Raw genomic sequence first — 19,864 nt, forward strand, 5'->3', positions numbered from 1 at the left:
GGCAGTAGCAGAAATCCTAGAGGGACAGAACAATTAAGAGAAGGAGAGGAAGAAGGTGCAGCAGAATGAGGGAGATGGCATGTTTACATTGTACAGGGCAGGGGCCAGCAAACTAGGCCCAGTGGGCCGCATCTGCCTCTTTTATCAATAAAGTTTTATTGGAACACAACGACGCCTGTTCGTTTATGTACTGTCCACAGGGACTTTCATCAGGCAGGGGCGAGGAGTAGCAACGGAGATGGTGTAGCCAAGAAGTCAGATATTGGAAGATTAATTCCTATGATGTTAATCAAGCTTTCAAATCTCCAGGGTGATATCTTTCGTCTTAAAGACCGAAAAATGGGAATTTGGGGGACTGCTTTTGGAGAGGGTAGGGTTTCCCTCTTTTGTAATGTTCTGTGCAAGGGGTAGACAGGTCAAGTCTAGCCCACTGCCTGTTCTCGTATGGTTCCCGAGCAAACAAAGCTTTGTATATTTTTCAAAGACTGAAAAAAATTAGGAAAAGAATAAGAATTTAGGATATGAAAATGACATGAAATCCACCATCCATTGGTGATGTTTCATTGGAACACAGTCACGCCCATTTGTTTCCATATTGTTTCAGACTATAACAGCAGAGTCGGGTGGGAGCCACAGAGACATATGGCCCCTAAAGTAGAAAACACTTACTCCCCGGCCCCTCACAGACAAACGTTGCCAGTCTCCAGGTCAGGCATTGTACAGACGATGGTGCTTCCTGAGTGAGATAAGAAACCAATGAGACCCATGACATGACCAGACATGTAGTTTCAAGGGCGCTACTCATAAAAGCAGGGAGTCGCGCTTGTCACATGACCTTTCTGGGACCGCCCACTCCTCTGCAGTCATCCTGAGGGCAATTTCCTGTCTGATTAACCTCCAAGCCTCAGCAGCACCTTGCCTTATGCGTGAGACGTCCTCGGTGTTTGTCGAACCGCTGAATGACTGAATGAAAGGCTGGCCCTCCTGTCATCCATCGGACACCATGGGCTGGGGTCACCTAGTGGGTCTTTTCTAAGGACAGAAACACTCTGCAAGTGTGTGCCTATGGGAAAGTTCCCTCTGCCTTGTCACACAGCCACTGACAACATGTACACTTCCTGTCCTACACACCAGCCACGTGAACTGGCCTAGGAATTTAGTCTCACTTCCATGAGATTCCGCTGTCTAGTGTCCGGTGTGAAAGAGAGTGGCCTCCTTCGCCACATCAGGCCTGGCCCGTGACAAAAAAATAGAAAGCAGAAGAAAGCAAACGCCCTTCAGGCTAACTCCTGACTACAAGCTTTTTACCCGGGCCTCAGGTTGTCTTTACTCTGCCCGCCTGTCTCTTGACAGATTATCACATTCACTCTTTCTTGGACAGTTCTGTCGAGACGTGTCGCCTTCCGGGTCTTGCAAAGACTGGGTCTTGTAGAAATGGAGTTTCCAGGACCACCAAATGTCTGCAGCCTGCTTCCTCCATCTAACTGTCCACCCCTGGGTGCACGGTTGTCCCTTTAAATGCCTAGCAATACGTGACTCAGCCCTGGGAACATATGGTTGCAACTCCCACTTTTCGCCCCTAAATGCAAATCACCTGTGAAATGCTTGAGGCTAGGACATTTTCATAACAGTGAGACTTTTGAGTCTAGGGTAGGAAAGAGAGGGGAATGTATGATGATGTGTTGCACGGGGCCAGAAACCATAAAGCAAGCCTTCTCCTCCGTGGGCCCAAAACTTCCGAACTAGGGGAGGGGGAGGGGGCTGTCCTGTGCCTTACAGCGTCTCCAGCAGCATCCTTGGCCTCTATCCAATAGGGGTCAGTAGCGCCGTCCCTGTTTGTGACAACCAAAAATGTTGTCAGATGTCCCCTTGGGGACAAAACCACCCCTATGGCCACGGAAACACTCAACCAAAGTCTGCCATTTGCAAAAGATCCGTTTGGAGGACCTCCTTCCCGAGAGAATGTTTCCGCACCGGCTTATCAGCGTTTCTATACTGAACCTGCAGTTTAAAAAACATGAGTGTCAGGAGGCCCTGCATCTAGGGAACCGCAGCGAAGACTGGCCTCATATTCACAGCAGCACAGAAAAGGGCATTCTCCCACCGCTCGGCAAATCCCCCTAAGTGTCCCCTCTTGCCAACTGCTCAAATTTGCTTGCGTCTCCGAACTTAATGCTTTTATTAGGAAGCACAAGAGAAACAATCCTGAATATCACAGACTTCCTGGCTTTTCATCTCCAGAGCCTAACACACTGAAAACAAAAACGAGACTTTCTTTACCTTCTGTAATCCACTTTCACATTCTCTTCCTGGCTACCCGATTGTTTATATCAGGACTTCCCAGCCTCCGCACTATTGACATTCGGGGCCAAAGAATTCTTTGTTGTGAGAGCTGTCCTGGGCACTGCAGGGGCTTGAGCAGAATCCCCGGCCTCTACCCACTGGGTGCCAGGAGCATCCCCCAGTTGTGACAATCAAAAACGTCTCCAAATGTCCCCCGTGAGCAAAACTGCCCCTGGTTGGGGACCACTGGTTCATATGGATTCCTCTTTCCCAGGTGTGCCGGCCAGATTAACTGTTCCTGGCCTTACCCAGCCGGGGAGTCACCAACCCAGGAGCCATTTAGTTTTTAAAACCATGAATACATGTCTGTTGTCTATACAGCTATACTCTATTAACAAATCCAGACATTTCTTTTTGAAACGGGGAAGATTATCACAAAAAAATTGTTTTGGAGGACATCACAGGATGCAGCGGTGGCTCCCTTCTGGAGGGCTCGACTGCTCTCTCCAACCAGGAGCATGGGCCGCCCTCCCTAACCGCTGCAGCTGCACGCTGATGATGGGTCATTGCAGAAAAATACGGAAAGAACCTCGAATCCTTACTGCCCTCTAGAGAAATTCCGGCAGAAGAGCTCAATCTGCCGCAGTCAGCAGAAAAACAACACTGCCAGACACAACCGTGCCTGACAGTTGGAAAGCAAACAATTTGCTGAATTTTTTGAAAGACGAGCCTACCAGACCCTTCCTTCACGATCTCTCTCGCCAGCACGAGGGGCCCACGTTGGCCTCAACGTTGACGCAATCGTAACTTGGCCAATTCCAGGTCCACTCTCCGGCAGGATGATTTTAGGCCCACAGATGAATCCAATTCCGATACCACTCTCCGAAGTAACCGTGGGCCGTATTTAAATGCAAACACTCAGATTTTATTTTAAATGCGCATACTCAGGTTTGCACAAATGCGTTCTCCGGCCTTTGGGGACTCGCCTAGCAACAGTCATAGAGAGAGAGATTTCTTGTTTATGCACCTCAGAAACACCAGGCCTGAGAAGGTAATTCACTAATTCTTCCTCTTTGCATGAGCTTTTGGCAGGTGAGAACTTTCCAGCATGTTGTGGAGCTAATCACTTTCTATGTCTTTAAAAAAAAATTTTTTTTCAACTTCAGACATTATTTTGATAAAGACTTACTTATTACTTAATGATCATCTATATTCCAATGAGAGCTTCAACACAGACATTCAAGTGAGCTTTCCCTACCAAAGCCCTGAAAGAGTTATCCTAGGTCTAACTCATGTCTGTTTAGCACGGTTGGAAATAAAAAAATTTTTTTAATTAAAAAAAAAAACTTTTAAAAATATATGCTTGAAGACATACACTAGATTCGAAATCTTGCATTTCCAAATCATTGTTTCCATTATGACAGGCAACAGCAAAGAAATGCTGAATGTTTATGCCTAATGGGTTTGCCCTTTGCCGGACAAATCCTTTTAGCTATGGCAGGGAAACATATAATTTTATGGGCTCTTGGAGAGAGCGCACACTGCCCTCTTATGGTTACACGTGCTCATAATTTTATGGGGTCCCCTTGATCAGGTTCCAGAAGGCTGCCGAATGTTACTACCAAAGGTATATCAATAATCCTATAGATTCATGGGTACCCGTGGTTATCTTTACTTTTCCATGTTTCCACCCTCTTGACAGGGAAGTAAGATACTTGATCCTTTCCTTTGTTACCAAGAGCTGTGAGAGCTCCTTTGCCAAAACGGAAATACGTCAAAAAATAATACTTAGAATATGTGAATGCCATCACACACAAAATAATACGCCCGTGCATATACCACAGATATAAAGCCTCAACAAAATAATGGCTTACTGCTAAGCAAAACAAATTTTTCTCTGAATCTGAACTATCAATAAGTCAGTCCCCTGTGATATCAGAAACTCAGAATCAAAATTAACACTCCAGGGGCGCCTGGGTGGCTCAGTCGGTTAAGCGTCCGACTTCGGCTCAGGTCATGATCTCACGGTCTGTGAGTTCGAGCCCCGTGTCGGGCTCTGTGCTGACAGCTCAGAGCCTGGAGCCCATTTCAGATTCTGTGTCTCCCTCTCTCTCTGCCCCTCCCCTGTTCATGCTCTGTCTCTCTCTGTCTCAAAAATAAATAAACATTAAAAAAAAATTTTAAAACAAAAAAACAAAATTAACACTCCAAAAAAATTAGAAAGATTTGGGGGGTTGTAGCCAAAGCAGGAGTCTATAAAGGTTTTTTTTTTTTTTAATGAATGAGACAGAAAATATGGTGTAGCATAAAATTTCCCCCAAGCCCTTTTTCAAGTCAAGCTACAACGCTGTGACCTCTTGAAAAGTGTACGAACTAATCACATTCAACTACTTTCACCTACCAAATTATAGATGCCTCCTCATTTCGCTAACCCCCAACAGCTAAGAAAGGGGAACAGGGTAAAATTAAAAGCCAGCATTTTCACTGTCACCACAAAGCACTTGGAACTGTAACCAAACGGAGCTGTTGATCTGTGGAAATGTAAATGTCACTTCTAAATATAGCATTAGGGAGCCAGAGAATCAGCATTTCTGTTGATGAAACACCTTTTGGGGAAGTAGCTTGTGCAAGGCAACGCTTCTCTCCAGCACAGGCAGCATCACGAATCTTCCGCCCCGCCCCCCATCCCGGAGGGGCCCTGGTTCGTGCGCAGAGCTGAGCACGTTCTCACCCATATCCTTAACCTGCTACCGCACCAGATTGTGAATCAAAGCAAATAATTTCCTGTTCCTCTCTCCTCTTGTCTTAAAAATAAAAAGTAGAATTTCATTCTGCCTCGTAAGGATTCCTTATGGTTAGGGAGGCTTGCAAATTCAAAAGAAACCCAAAAATGGGTCCGTGGGCTGAACCATGAAAGTGAGCTTCTCCTGCGATTTGGCGGTTGACCGCAGGGCACCAGCTGAAGGGACACTGCCCTGACCAGCTATTTAGCCTTGACTCGCGCTGTGCTGTTTGTCCATCCCTCAATCATTCTGGAATGCTTTCGACTTCTAGAATAAGCCATCCTCTTTCCCACCTTGGGTCCTTTGTTCAGACTGTTCCCTTCCCTCAACATCTTCTGCACGCTTTGCATTTCCAGCTCTTACCTTTTTCCACCTCAGATTGTCACTTTCTGGTAGGAGCGTCTGTGACATCCTTAACCCCATGGCTTTAGCCTATGATAATCAGGCTGGGCCTGTACCTCCTCCTCAGAAGAGCCCATCTTTAGTTTAATGCTTTGCTGTAGCCATTTGAAATCCTTAATTTTGTTAACAAGTGAGGGCCCTGCGTTTTCAGTTCCCACTGGGCCCCACAAATCATGTAACCAGTCCTGATCACAGCCCTTGGTTTCCATCATAAAACGGAATTTGTAATTATTTATCAGTTTATGGGGGGGAGGGGGGGGGCGCCAGGGAGCTGATCTGTTTTGTCCGTGAGGGTAGACATGGTGTCTATTTTGTGATTGTCTAATCCGGGGCTGTCCAGTAGAATTTTCTGCAGTGATGAAAATGCTATTTCAGCAGTCCAGTATGTTAGCTGCTGGCCACATGTGGCTATTGAACACTTGAAATGTGGGGCGCCTGGGTGGCTCAGTCGGTTGAGCATCCAACTTCGGCTCAGGTCATGATCTCAAGGTTCGATGAGTTCGAGCCCTGCATTGGGCTCACTGCTACCAGTGCACAGCCCGTTCAGATCCTCTTTCCCTCTCTCCTGGCGCCTCCCTGCTTGCAATCTCTCAAAGATAGATAGATAGATGATAGATAGATAGATAGATAGATAGATAGATAGATAGATAGATGATAGATAGATAGATGATAGATAGATAGATAGATAGATGATCGATAGATATTTTTAAACGTTAAAAAAAATGAACACTTAAAATGTGGCTAACGCAACCGAGGAACTAATTTGTTTTATTTAACTTTAACATAAATTAAAAATTGACGTAAGCTCACGTGCCTGGTGGCTGTTATGCCGGGTACTTCTAACCCCTAAATCCTAGCACAGCTGGTAAATCCATCCAGGATATTATTAGGGCTTTCTCCAAGAAGCTCTATGGCAGTGATATGGCATATTGGTATAACCCATCAGAATCCCTGAAAGAGCTTGTTGAAAATACAGGTATGGCTGCCCCACCCTCTAAGACTCTGATTAAGCAAACGTATAGAAGGTCCAGGCATCTGGAATATGCCCAAATTTGAGAAACACTATGTTATAGTTTATGAAGGAAGCTTGTCTTGACATCAATTATCTAAATCTCTTTAGTTCCTCCCAATAATGTTAATACAAATACAAATACCATCTCCAGATCAATTCTGTGGCCCCCAACGTGTCCCAGCTGCAGCCAATGGTGTTTTAAGCAGTATCTAACCCAGTCAAATTTTGGTGGAGAAAAATCGATCTATCATCCCTTCACTTTTGTTGCAACGAACTTTGACCTATTATTTTGACTCTCAGGAGCCAGGAATGATGGAAAGTTTTTTGTTGTTTTTTTTTTTCCCAAAGCTCAAAAATTATTGGTTAGATGGTACACAACACCAGGTGAGTGGTAGGACTTTTTAAAGGAGATATGTAGATCTCAGTTAGGAATTGTCCAAGGTGTGAAGGTGGAAGGGGAAATAGCAAGGTCTTTTTTCATAAATGGGGAGTATCTCCTTTTTTAATGACTTGATCTAATCTTATTCTTGCTTCGCACACACAGACACACAAAAATGCAAAAGGCTGTTAATGTCCAACCCTCTCTTTATGTACCTTTGTCTTTAACCATTATTGTAATTCAGCCCTCCAACATGAGCATTTTTTCCTCCACTGAGCTATCAAAGACACCTTCCTAATCAACATTACACACAGTAGCATAATAGATGGCACCACAGTGAATACAAGGATAAGCTGTAATTCACTGTGGGGCTCTGCTGATGTCATAAACCGCACAACCAGCTTTATGGAGAGTGGCTGAGCCCAGAAAGCGAATTCTGATCTCGGCTCACTCTGGGAGCCATCTGTTAAGGAAACAGATTTAAATGCCGACCTTTTCATCTCTGTCGTTTACAGAGATTTCAAACTTTTGCTGTAAAATTTAAACTTTTCAGCCACGAACAGATTAAAATTCCTTTCTGGAATCACATTTGGTTTTGTATTCCCTCTTTGAATCGACAAATAGATTAGTGGTCTTACCACCCATTGCTACAAAATGGTGTTTAAAAAAGAAGAATGCATCAGGCTATAGTGATGGTGTAGCTCGGGGTGCCTGTTCCCAATGCCAGAACTATCTCCCACTCTAGAGGCTGAAAACCAGTGATTCACCCTCCCAGCCTCCTTTGCAGAAAGTGCTGGCCATGGGATCCAATTTTAGCCAATGAGACATAGAGGGGTGCCTTCTGGGCATGATGTTCTCCTTGTTTCAAGAAGAGATGCATGCCTCCCCTCTCCAACCCTTCAAACTTTGGATGCTCAGGGGAGGGTGCGTTAGTTGAAGCTGCGGCAGCCATCTTGCAATCATGAAGGGACATAACGGAAGGTGAAAAGCCACTGGCCAAGGGGGGAGGAATAGACAGCTAGAAAAGTCGGCGTGCTTGGTGGTCTTGCTGAGATACGGAGCTGACCAGCCCCAGCACTGTCTACCTCCAGCCTTCTCATCAAGTAAATACGGGTGACCATTGAACAATGCAGGTTTGAACAACTTGAGTCCAATTACACATGGATTTTTTTTTTAATTTTTTTTTTCAACGTTTATTTATTTTTGGGACAGAGAGAGACAGAGCATGAACGGGGGAGGGGCAGAGAGAGAGGGAGACACAGAATCGGAAACAGGCTCCAGGCTCTGAGCCATCAGCCCAGAGCCTGACACGGGGCTCTAACTCACGGACCGCGAGATCGTGACCTGGCTGAAGTCGGACGCTTAACCGACTGCGCCACCCAGGCGCCCCTGGATTTTTTTTTATAAATACAATACATACTATAAATGTATTTGTTCTTATGATCATTTATTTGTTTGTTTTAAGTAAGCTCTATGCCCAGCATGGGGCTTGAACTCATAACCATGAGACCAAGAGTCACATGCTCTGCTGTCCGAGCCAGCCAGGTGCCCCATCTATGATTTTCTTAGTAACATTTTCTTTTCTCTAGCTTCCTTTATTGTAAGAATACGGTATATAATACAAATAACATACAAAATACGTGTTGGGGCACCTGGGTGGCTGAGTCAGTTAAGGGTCCGAATTTGGCTCAGGTCATGATCTCACAGTTGGTGAGTTCAAGCCCCACATTGGGCTCTGTGCTGACAGCTCAGAGCCTGGAGGCTGCTTTGGATTCTATGTCTCTCTTTCTGTCCCTTCCCAGCTTGTGCTTTTCTCTCTCTCTCGAAAGTAAATAAACATTAAAAAAAATTAAAATTCAAAATATGTGTTAATCGACTGTTGACGTTATCAGCAAGGCTTCCTGTCATCAGGAAGCTATTAATAGTTAAGTTTGGGGGAGGCAAAAGTTATACGTGGCTTTCCAACTGCACAGGGGTTTGGCATCCTTAACCCCCACGTTATCCAAGGGTCAACTGTACCTTACACTGGGTTCCTCCAGGGAAAACCCTGAGACAAGCATTGGGCGCAAATAATTGACATGGAAGACAGTCCCAGGAGGCAGCACCAGCAGGGGAGCGGGAAGTAAGACCGGCAAGGGAAGGAAACCAGTGCAGAGTGTGCTGTCGGAAGACCCTCAGGCAGAGAACCTGCTTTGAGTAAGAAGCCAGTGGCCCGTATGATGACACCGTGTCTGCGGGAGGCTGGGGGAAGGGATGACGGCAGGTGGAGTTCTAATACCTCACCAGCTGCTTCTACAGTCGGCCACAGAGGTCTTACATGCGGAGTCTCTATTGGTTGATGGTCTGTTACGGTTGCAGACGTCGTCCTAACCGACATCACCATGGAACCGGTCCGCTCAGTAACTTGTACCCCTCAAGTTTCACTGGAACCCCGTACCAGGGAGGTGACATGAACGCTAATTCATTCAGCAGGTTCCTCCAGAGCGCTGGCTCGGCGTCCAACACCAGCAGCATAATGGTGAACCCATCCGATGTGGTCCCTGGCCAGGTGGGATTGGGCACAGAACAAATAATCCCTCTCATGCTCCCAGCTAGAATGCGACAAGTGGTGGTAAGCGTCCTAAAGGAAGAGGATATGGAGAGAGTGCCACGAGTTGAAAATGCAGAGTCAGGGAAGGGTTTGTGAATTAGAGTAGAGGGGAGAGTCGGAGACAGCCGGCAGGCGAGAGAGAAATATTGCCCCTAATCCTTGCACAAGTGAGGGAAGGAGAACCACTGGGTAGGGCATTATAGAGGCCCCAATAAGGTTGTTCAAATAACCTCTTTCACGGGAACAGAAAATCAGAATTTGACCCTGACGCAAAACCTTGTCTCTAGATGGTTTGACTGAAAAGTAAATTGGATCATTACAAGAGCCATCACTTTCTCTTGAAACAAACGAGAAGTCAGAGTCAAACTACATAAATTCTGATCTTCCTGCTCCTTCGGACTAGAACACAACTCCTTTGGGACCTCATCCTTGCAGAAAGAGTTACTCACAAAAACTCATTTTTCCTGTGGAAAGAATATCCCCATGCTTTACCACACTTTGGCTCTTATCCTCATGCACATGTAAAGAAGATCTGATTCCAAAGATGTGTGTCTTACAATGTCAGGTTCATGAACGCACCCGCTGCCCGGGGTTAATCCTCCCTCTTCCCCTGCTTCTAATCCTTCCATCACTTCCTCAGACTTACTGCAATGCCATGGAAACCCTGGGGGACCGCAGAGCGCAATTGGAAAATCACTACTCTAGAAGTTTCTGTTTTACAAATAGTAAGTCCAGATATATACGTATATATAAAGATATTGTTGATCATCTAAGTTGGGGGCTAGCAAATCATGGCCGTGGGGCCACATCTGACCCACCACCTTGTCTCTAAATAAAGCTTTAATGGAATATAGCCACCCCCACTCATTTGCATATTGTCCACACTGCTTTCTAATGGCAGAGTTGAGTGATTATGCCAGAGACTTGTATAGCCTGCAAAGCCTTAAAATATTTACTCCTTGGCCCTTTATGGAAAAAGTTAGCCAACCCCAGATCACAATCTAAGTCATTATCTGCAAGAAAATAGCAGAAGATACTCATCCAAACTCTAGTGCTGGCCCCTGATGACAATTGGATTGAAGCGAAAGCACAAAAGGGTAGGAAGAAGTCAAAGAAGAGCGAAAGGAAACCACCGTGGGACCAGGAGGCATCTGGGAAGCAAAGGTAGCTTCCTCCCTCTCCAGGCTCTCTGGCCAGCTCCAAATCACCTCTGTTCCTGGTCCTCACCTCTGGGGTTTGCACGTGCAGTCCCCTCCGCCTGCAACCCACTTCCCTCCTCCTCTGTACGGGCTCAGCCTGCATCCATCCATTGCCATCTTCAATGTCACACCTGCTAGCCATCTTCCGGAGCCCCCCCCCCAGGCCTGGCCAGCTTCCGTCATCTCTGCTCGTGCCTTGCTTTCTCTTTTCCTGGACTCCCAGATGTCACTGTGTGAGTCTTGGGGATTACTTGTCTGGTGCTGGTACTGAATACCAGCTCCATGAGGGCAGGGCTACACCCAATTTACTGTGGCATTAAGGCCAGACTCTCAAACAGCTCCTGGCACATGGTAATACATAAATGTTTGTTAAGTGAATTATTTTGTATGAAGGTTTTTGGATGGAACCACGAAGAGGAGGGTTTGGTGCATATACATCAGGGAGAATTACACATTGTCTGTCTTAGGCGTTGATCCTGGCCCTATCTTATGAACAATTTCCATGAGATGAAGCGTGGGTGGGAGATGGCCAGACAGAGAAGACAGCGTGTGCAAAAGACTTAAGGCAGGGAGAAGCAGGGGGCATTGGAGGCATGGAAACCAATCCAGCATGGCTTGAGCAGAGAAAGCCAGAGAGGAAGAAAGCCAGACCGTACGAGACCCATACATCACGTTAAGAATTTTTTTTTATCTTCTCCTAAGAGCAATGGGAGAGTCACAGAAGGTTTTCACTAAGGCAGGGGATCATATAATCTGCACCATCAGCAGCAGAAGTTATGAATTCACAGGTAGTAGATACACTTAATTGAGTGCCTGCCATTGTGCTAGATATTAGAAATAAGATGCTTAGGGAATCGTTTCCCCTGAAGTCAAGATATTTCACATAAAGCAAACATAACTACGGGATGATAGGGCTTCAGGAGAGTTAAGCTTAGGTGGCCGTGAAGTGAGCACCTACATTTTGCTCAGATGCAGAAAAGCAGCGGGTTCCTAGAGGAAACCTTTAGGACTGCTCTTTATTTACTAAGGGCAAACTAGTAAGAGAGTAATTCAACCCAATGGAAGTATTCTGTGGCCAAAATATATAATAATCATTATGAAGAATCTGAAAACATGAAAATTGTTCATAAGAAATCATTAAGTGAAGGGGCGCCTGGGTGGCTCAGTCGGTGAAGCATCCGACTTCGGCTCAGGTCACGATCTCACGTTTCGTGAGTTCGAGCCCCGCGTCGGGCTCTGGGCTGACGGCTCGGAGCCTGGAGCCCGCTTCGGATTCTGTGTCTCCCTCTCTCTCTGCCCCTCCCCCCACTCACGCTCTGTCTCCCTCTGTCTCAAAAATAAATAAACATTAAAAAAAATTTTTAAAGAAAGAAATCATTAAGTGAGAAAGCAGAATTCTAATCCTAATATATACCAGAGGATGGCAAAGCCTTTCTGTAAAGACCCAGATAGTAAATATTTTTATGTTTCATGGACCATATGGCCTCTATCACAACTACTGAACTGTCTGAACTGTCTGTTGGAGCATGAAAACAGCCATAGACAAAATTCTCTCTGAGTGAATGGGCATGGCTATGTTCCAATAAAACTTTATTTACAACAACAGGCAAAGGGCCAAATTTGGCCCTTGGACTGTAGTCTGCTGATGCCTGAGCTATCGCATAGAACAATTGTAACCAAGTAAAGGTGTAATGTTTATGAACATAGACAAAAGGGAAGACAGAAGAACGGAAGGGTTCTTTGTGTTTGGGGAATGGAGTTACCAGTTTGGTGACCCGGTTATTTTTGCCTACTCGGCACTTATTTATCCTTCTGACTTGGGGATGGAAGGAGGAGAGAGAACTGTCTTTCCATCATCTTTAATCCATGTGATCCCTGGAGTGAACCCACCCCCAAATCCAAAGTAAGGCTGAGTTCCCAGACCTGGCCCCTATCAGTCATTTCATCACCTTGGCCATGGTGGCTCATTCAGAGAGGAACATGGGCCCACACAGACCAATGAGAACCACTCCCTTGGATTTTTTTTTCTTAATGTTGAGCCCTCCTACTGCTGAGATTGCTAAAATTATGGTGTAGGAGGCTGGAGTTGCTTATGATCATCTTGCCACTTCAAGGGTAGGTCCCGCTCAAGAATGATGCCCACACATCGCAAAACAGAACTACAAAATGAAGAAATATGACGCCAGATGGACATTACGTGAGTTTCCGGATGGAGCCTTATCTGAAACAAGCCCTATTTCTGGATTTTTCTGTGACTTAATCCCATATGTTCTTTCTCCATCTTAGCTTGCTTCAATTCAGTTTTCAAAACTCCTAAATGAGGTCATCGTTAATGGGTTTCTTTCTTTCCTTATCCTATAAAGTCCTTTAATATCCTCATACTATCACTTTAGCAACAAGTAAAATTGAGAGAAGATGGATGAAAAGGCACCATATTTTAAAAATTCATTTCTCAAATGAAAGTCATGCTCCATTTTTTTCACTCTTCCTTATCAGTTGACTGACCTGAGCCAATTGCGAGCTCTTAAATTTGACCAAGAGAATCTAAGTACTCTCTCCAAAAATTGACTGGAAGCCTATTTTGAAGAAAATATATAAAGACAGGGCTATAGTGAAGATCACAAATGATGACAATAGAAAATAATTCAGGAAAGACCATCTTTCTCTGCAGAAATATAGTGACATATGTAGGACAGCTAAGAGTCTCCACGAGAGGGTGAAAACGATCCGTGACCATCACGTGGCCGCCAGCTCTAGAAAAAAGACTTTGGAAGAAAACACAAATCTGACAGTGTCACTGCCGTGCTTAAAACTCAGCAATGATTCCCGGTTGCCTTCTTGAGCCCAAACTCCCAGAGTGGATATGATTTTCACAGAACACAAATTTGAGTGTGCAAGAAATATAACTGTCTTTTGTTTTTCTATAACTCAATTTAATTTCTTTTTTTTCTCAAGTCCGCAATCTACCTAATAGGAAATTTAGTCACTTCCAGGTAAATGCCATCATTTTGAGTTAAACACAATCAATTCAGGATTCTGCGTGCATGCATACATACGCGCGCGCGCACACACACACACACACACACCCTTTCCTTCCCCCTTGGGGAGCCACCAAGGAAGAAGATATTCTGGAGTATAATCACATCCGGAAGCAGAATCTGGTCTGTCGCTATTCTCTGCTCTCTACTAGTATCTGCTAATATTTTGTGGTCTCTGGTGTTGTTGTCTTTTATCTCCCAGCATGCACTGAGATGTCCATGTTACCCTGCGTTTCTGGTTATCAGATCTACCAAGGTCAACACACGGCTTCCACGTCCAGGTCCAAGAGAGCCACTCTACTGCCAACCCCCACAACCACGTTCAGCAAGCAAGCAGCCAAGGGCCTCTCTGGGCAAAATGCTTCCGAATAGTGGCGAAAAGCACTCCTCCTTAAATCCCATCGGCCAGAAATTGGTCGAGGAGTCACTCATAGCCACAATCGATGCTGAGAGGTGTCATTATTGTTCTCAGTGACACATGCCTGGGTAACCTTTGGGGGATCCAATTCCTGAGAAAGCAGAGGAGAAAGAAACCTATCACTCTCTGCCTTGGGTGTTTAATATACAACTCAAAATTGTTCAAGATATAAAGACAATCACAGAGAAGCAGTAGGTCGGCTATACTGAGAACAAAGGACAAAGGAACAAAGGAAGACAACAAAATCAAGAGCAAACTTAACATTCATAATCGCAAAGTGAAGAAGGTTTTAAGATGCACTATGACCAACAGCTGAAACAGGAAGGCAAAATCATCATCAAGAGCTGGGGGGTGGGAGGGCAGATTCCAGTGAACAGAAGTATAAGAATTGAGGCCACCTCAAAACGTGAACAAACTTTTCACAGCCATTTTCTCAATCTTTAAGGGAAATAAACTGAGCGTGAAGCAGAGAAGGTGAGAAAAACACAGCTTATAAATGGAAACGCACCAAACAAAGTGGAAAATTCACATCAAGCCCGCAGATAAGTCTCAGAACAAAGGGAAACTTCTTAGGGTCAGAAAAAGGAAAATGAGTCTCTCACATAAGAAAATGTGACGGCGTGGAGGAGGTAAGCTTCAGGAAGAAACCAAGAAGGTGCGCCCACCTAAAGCTGACCCACGGATTAGTAAAACTTAGGTATCAGGTTTTGTAAGATGGAAAATGGCATGCAAGCTATACCCTGGAGTTTGATAGCTTGCATTTTTCACTCGCCGGCTTTGTACGGTTCTAATTCTCAGGAAGAGAGAGAAGAATCTGCCTGCTTTAAACAACACGCAAATTAAGGTGTGACTTTTGGCTCCCGTTTTTATTATATATAGCTATCATCTGCTCTGGAATAAGCTGGATTTCTTCCACTGAGTTCATATCTCCTTCTGTCTTTTTTAAAATGCATTTTAAAACCTCGTGTCTCTTCTGGAAGATCTACCATAATGTAACAACAGATTTTAAAGCTTAATGTATATTAAGCAGGATGCCAACAACCACAATCTAATCTAGTCCTTACCTTTTACTGACAATGTGAATTTTAATTAAGTGGATAATGCATCATTAAGATCCGAAATGCAGAATATATTTTTGATCCTGTTTACTGTGTACAAGAAACGCTAGTGTGGGATGGAGTTAACCTCCCTGCTGCAAAGATTTAATGTTTTACAAATTAGATGAATGGCGGCTACAATCGGGTCTTCAAAGACATTGTGACGACTCAGTCAAGACAGCGGACAGAAATGGGAATAAGCTTTATGTTCATCAGTGGACTAGGGAATGATCACATCCCTAGTTGTACCTCCATACCATGGAATATATGCTTTCCTCAAAATAACAAAGTAGCCTTATAGGCGCTGATATGGAAAATCCTCCAAGATATGTACACAGTATGACCTCCTTTAGCTAGAAATATATATGTGTGTGCGTGTGTGCATGTATTTGTGTGTGCATATATGTGCATATATATATATATATATATATATATATATGGGTGTTGGTGTGTGGAAATGTGTTTGTGTGGTTGCACACGCACATACTCAGACATACTCAAAAACTCGAAAAGAATTTGGAATAGCAGACACAAAATGTAAACCCGGATTAGCCCTTGAGCAGAAGCTGGCAAACATTTTAGGTAAAGGGACCGATAATAAATAGTTCCAGTTTTGTGGGCATTATAGTCTCCGGCACATTCAACTTTGCGCACCCAAGCAGCCATAGACAATACGGAGTGAAATGTCGTGGCTGGGTCCCCATAAAATATATTCACAAAAGCAGGCAGGGGCAGGGGCAGCTGGAGGCCCCCTGTGGATCAGATTCCACCAAGCCCAGCTCTAGGGAATGAGTCGCTGGGGCAGGGAGTCAATGGAGGGATGAAGACAGACTTCTAGTAGGATGCCTGTACACGTCTGATTTGTCTTAGAAGCACTCTTACTTAGAAAGCACTTGTTTTTATTAAAAGACTTACTACCAGACATTAAAATTGAGTACATTTAAATTTAAAATGTTTTTTAAAGTTTATTTATTTATTTTGAGATAGAGAGAGAGAGAGAGAGAGAGAGAGAATCCCAAGCAGGCACTGTCAGCACAGACCCCAATGCGGAGCTCGAAGCCTGAGATCATGACCTGAGCCAAGATCAAGAGCCAAATGCTCAACCAACTGAGCCACCCAGGAGCCCCTAGATTTAGAATTTTTAATTTAGATTTTTTAATTGAAGTTTGGTCAATTTAAGCCCATTACTAAACAAATAAACAAATAAGCAAACTAACAGTTTTGTGTCCTCTTGCAGGTGGGTATGTCACTTTTTCTTCTCATAAAGTGGGGATTTGTATCCCCAGGTCACTAGCTGGGCCCAGGGTCACTCCGCCAGAGAATACATTCCCTGGCCTCCTTCTTAGCCTAATGTGGCCATGGGCCTCCACAATGACCCAGGGGATATGAGCGAAAGTGAAGAGAATGTCAATGCATGTCGTGCACACCTTTCTGGAGGCAGTCATCGCCTGGGCTCCACGGTGTCAAAGGCAGCACTCCAGGAGATGGGAGAGCCAACGAGAAAGGAATCTAGGTCATGGTGGATGTCATAGAAAACCCCTGACTGCCTATCACCAGGTCTTTAGGCAACAGAGAATATATCTTAATAAAGGCATGTTAAAATGGGGATAATCACAGGGGTGCCTGGGTGACTCAGTTGGTTAAACTTCTGACTTCAGCTCAGGTCACAATCTCCAAGTTCATGGGTTTGAGCCCCACACGGGATTCTCTCTCTCTCTCTCTCTCTCTCTCTCTCTCTCTCTGTCTCCTCCCCTGCTCACTCTTTCTCTCTCTCAAAATAAATAAATAAATGTTTAAAAAATGGGGATAGGAGTGCTCAGGTGGCTCAGTTGGTTATGCTTCTGACTCTTAACCTCAGCTCAGGTCATGATCTCAGGGTTCTCGAGTTCAAGATCCACATCAGGCTCTGTGCTGACGGTGTGCAGCCTGCTTCGGATTCTGTCTCTCCTTCTCTCTACCCTTCCCTGCTTGTGCTGTCTCTCTCAAAATAAATAAATAAACTAAAAACAATTTGTTAATGAGGATAATAATGGGATTGTCATTAGCAGAGAAACTCTAGATGATGGCAGGAATTGACCGAAACAATATAAAATGGCTCAAATATAACTGACACAATTTCTCACTGATACGACAGTATTGAGTGGTTCCAGATTGGCGTGTCTGTAGTGGGGAGAGGAAGGGTCCCGCCCCACGCTGTCATTCAAGGCCAGGATGACAGAGTGCTGTCATTGTCAGGAGGTGGCTTCCAGCTTCCTGTGGCCATCCTTATCCAAAAGGAAGAACCATGGAAAATCACACGTAAGAGATTTTTATGAGCCAGACCGGGAGGTGGCCCCGATTACTTCTACTTACAGTCTGTTGGCTAGAACTGTCATGGGAGCTCACCTCACTGCAAGAGAGGCGAGGAAACGTGGTGCAGGTATCACCCAGGAGCAGTTTTGAACAGTTAGCAATCTCTGCTACGAGTGCTACACAAATGAGCACCCAGAAGGCAACGATTTTGGCCGATTGTTTTCCACCACTGCTTTCCCAGTATCTAGGACAAGGGTCAGCAAACTTTTCTCTATAAAAGACTAGATAGTAGGGGTGCCTGAGTGGCTCAGTCGGTTAAGCGTCCGACTTTGGCTCGGGTCATGATCTCGCGGTTTGTGAGTTCGAGCCCCGCGTCGGGCTCTATGCTGACAGCTCAGAGCCTGGAGCCTGGCTTCGGATTCTGTGTCCCCCTCTCTCTCTCTGCCCCTCCTCCGCTCACGCTCTGTCTCTGTCTCTCGAAAATAAATAAACGTTAAAAAAAATTTTTAAAGTTAAAAGACTAATGAGTAAACATTTACACTTTGTGGGCCACACAGCCTCTGTCACGACTACCCAACTCTGCCATTGTAGCATGAAAAGTGGCCCCGGACAAGATATAAACAGAACACGGCTGAGTCCCAGTAAAACTGCATTTCCATAAATAGGCAGAAGACCACAGTGGATCCGTGGGACCTAGTCTAGGGATCCTGATTTAGAACAGTGTCTGATAGGCGCTGAATAAATGTTTGCTAAATGAATAACAAGGACTGAATAGTATAGTACTATCTCACAGGTTTGTCCTAAGGAATAAATAAAATAGTGCATGAAAAGGTTTAGCAAAGTGCCTGATGCCTGATGTTTTAGTAAGTGCTCAATAAATGCCAGCTACTCGTTATTTGAAGTTATAAAATATAAATAAAACGCATTCCTCAAGGAATAACCAATGTAGCAGAGGAGACAGAGATTCCCAGGAAAAAATAATGAAAATAGTGTTCTTACGAGATTGTAGAAGCAGGTCCGGGATTCGGCTCTAGCACAGGGTGGCTAATTCTGGGATGAGAGAGGAGGCCGAGGAGAAATCACACAGCAGGTGAAATCTACAAAGGGGCTTGAAGGGGAAAAAAATGGGATCTGCACAGACATCCTAAGAAGAAGTTTTTTTCACCCTTCTGAGCCAGAAACTCATCAAAGGGAAGCTGATGTCAGCCACCAGAGTCTGGATAGATGTTCCGTCTGCCTGGAACAGTCTTCCCTTCCCATCCTCCTTTCTTTAGTTTCCGCTGCCTTCCAAGTATCAGCTCAAACCTCACCTCCTAAGGGAAACCGCTTCTACCCTCTGGTCTCTGCCCCAGGCCTCAAAGACCACAAGCCCCTTAACATTTTACTCTTGTAAATTCTACTCTGTGTAGACTCTGTGTGCGTGTGCACGTACAATGTCAGATTCCCCTAGGGAAAAAAGGGGTACCGCACCGCTCACCACTGTAACCCCGGTTCCTAACACCATATAAAGTACATAGAAAGTACTCGATCATTATTTGTGGAATGAAAAAATACACTTTGCCTTGTGTTCTGTGACGCAGCCCTGAATGTAGATAATCGGAGCCTCTAATTGGGGTCAGAGCTACACTCACTTAAGAAGCTAGATGAGCTGGTGATAAAGTTGACATGATTTGGTAAAATCTGAGAGCCTTAAGAGACAGCGAAACTCAGTGGTTAATCGGTAGGCTCACACGATCTCTGAAACTTTTCTGTAAATCTAAAATTATTCCGAAATGAAGGTGGTTGTTTTTTTTTTAAACAGCAAACTTTACTGTAAAGCCGCCCATCTGACTGCCGTGTAACTGCCATCTGACTGCCCTGCCGTGTATTTATTCAACATCCTTGGGGGCTCACTTACGTCAACCTCCCCACCCATCAACTTGGGATGGCAGGAATAGAGGCTCTGATGCTACGGTGGGTGAAATGCTCCCACGTGAGGAGTTCTCAGTAACAGCTATGCCTGAGGGTTTTGTTCCCTCCTACTGCTTGAGAATTCAACAGGAGAGCGGTTCCCCATCCTGCCAGAGGTGAGTTGCAGTCACTAACGTCGGCGAAGGAGCACAGGCGAAAGAGATTCAGTTCAGAGTAATCATCTCGTTGCCTTCACTCGGGATAGAATTAGGTCAATATTGATCAAGAAGGCCAGAGGGTGCCCAGACACACGGCCGTGTGCACCCACTAAGCTGTGATATAACCAACATTGCAGAATGAAGACTCCAGGCACAGAGACAAGAACACGACTCACAGATATTGGGGCACAGGCATTTGTTTACCAGCTCCGTGTTACTTAAGTATGCACACAAGCCATGAATCGGTCACTTGATAATTCAAG

This window comes from Leopardus geoffroyi, chromosome A3 (genome assembly GCF_018350155.1).
Source record: "Leopardus geoffroyi isolate Oge1 chromosome A3, O.geoffroyi_Oge1_pat1.0, whole genome shotgun sequence".
In the NCBI taxonomy this organism is placed as follows: domain Eukaryota; kingdom Metazoa; phylum Chordata; class Mammalia; order Carnivora; family Felidae; genus Leopardus; species Leopardus geoffroyi.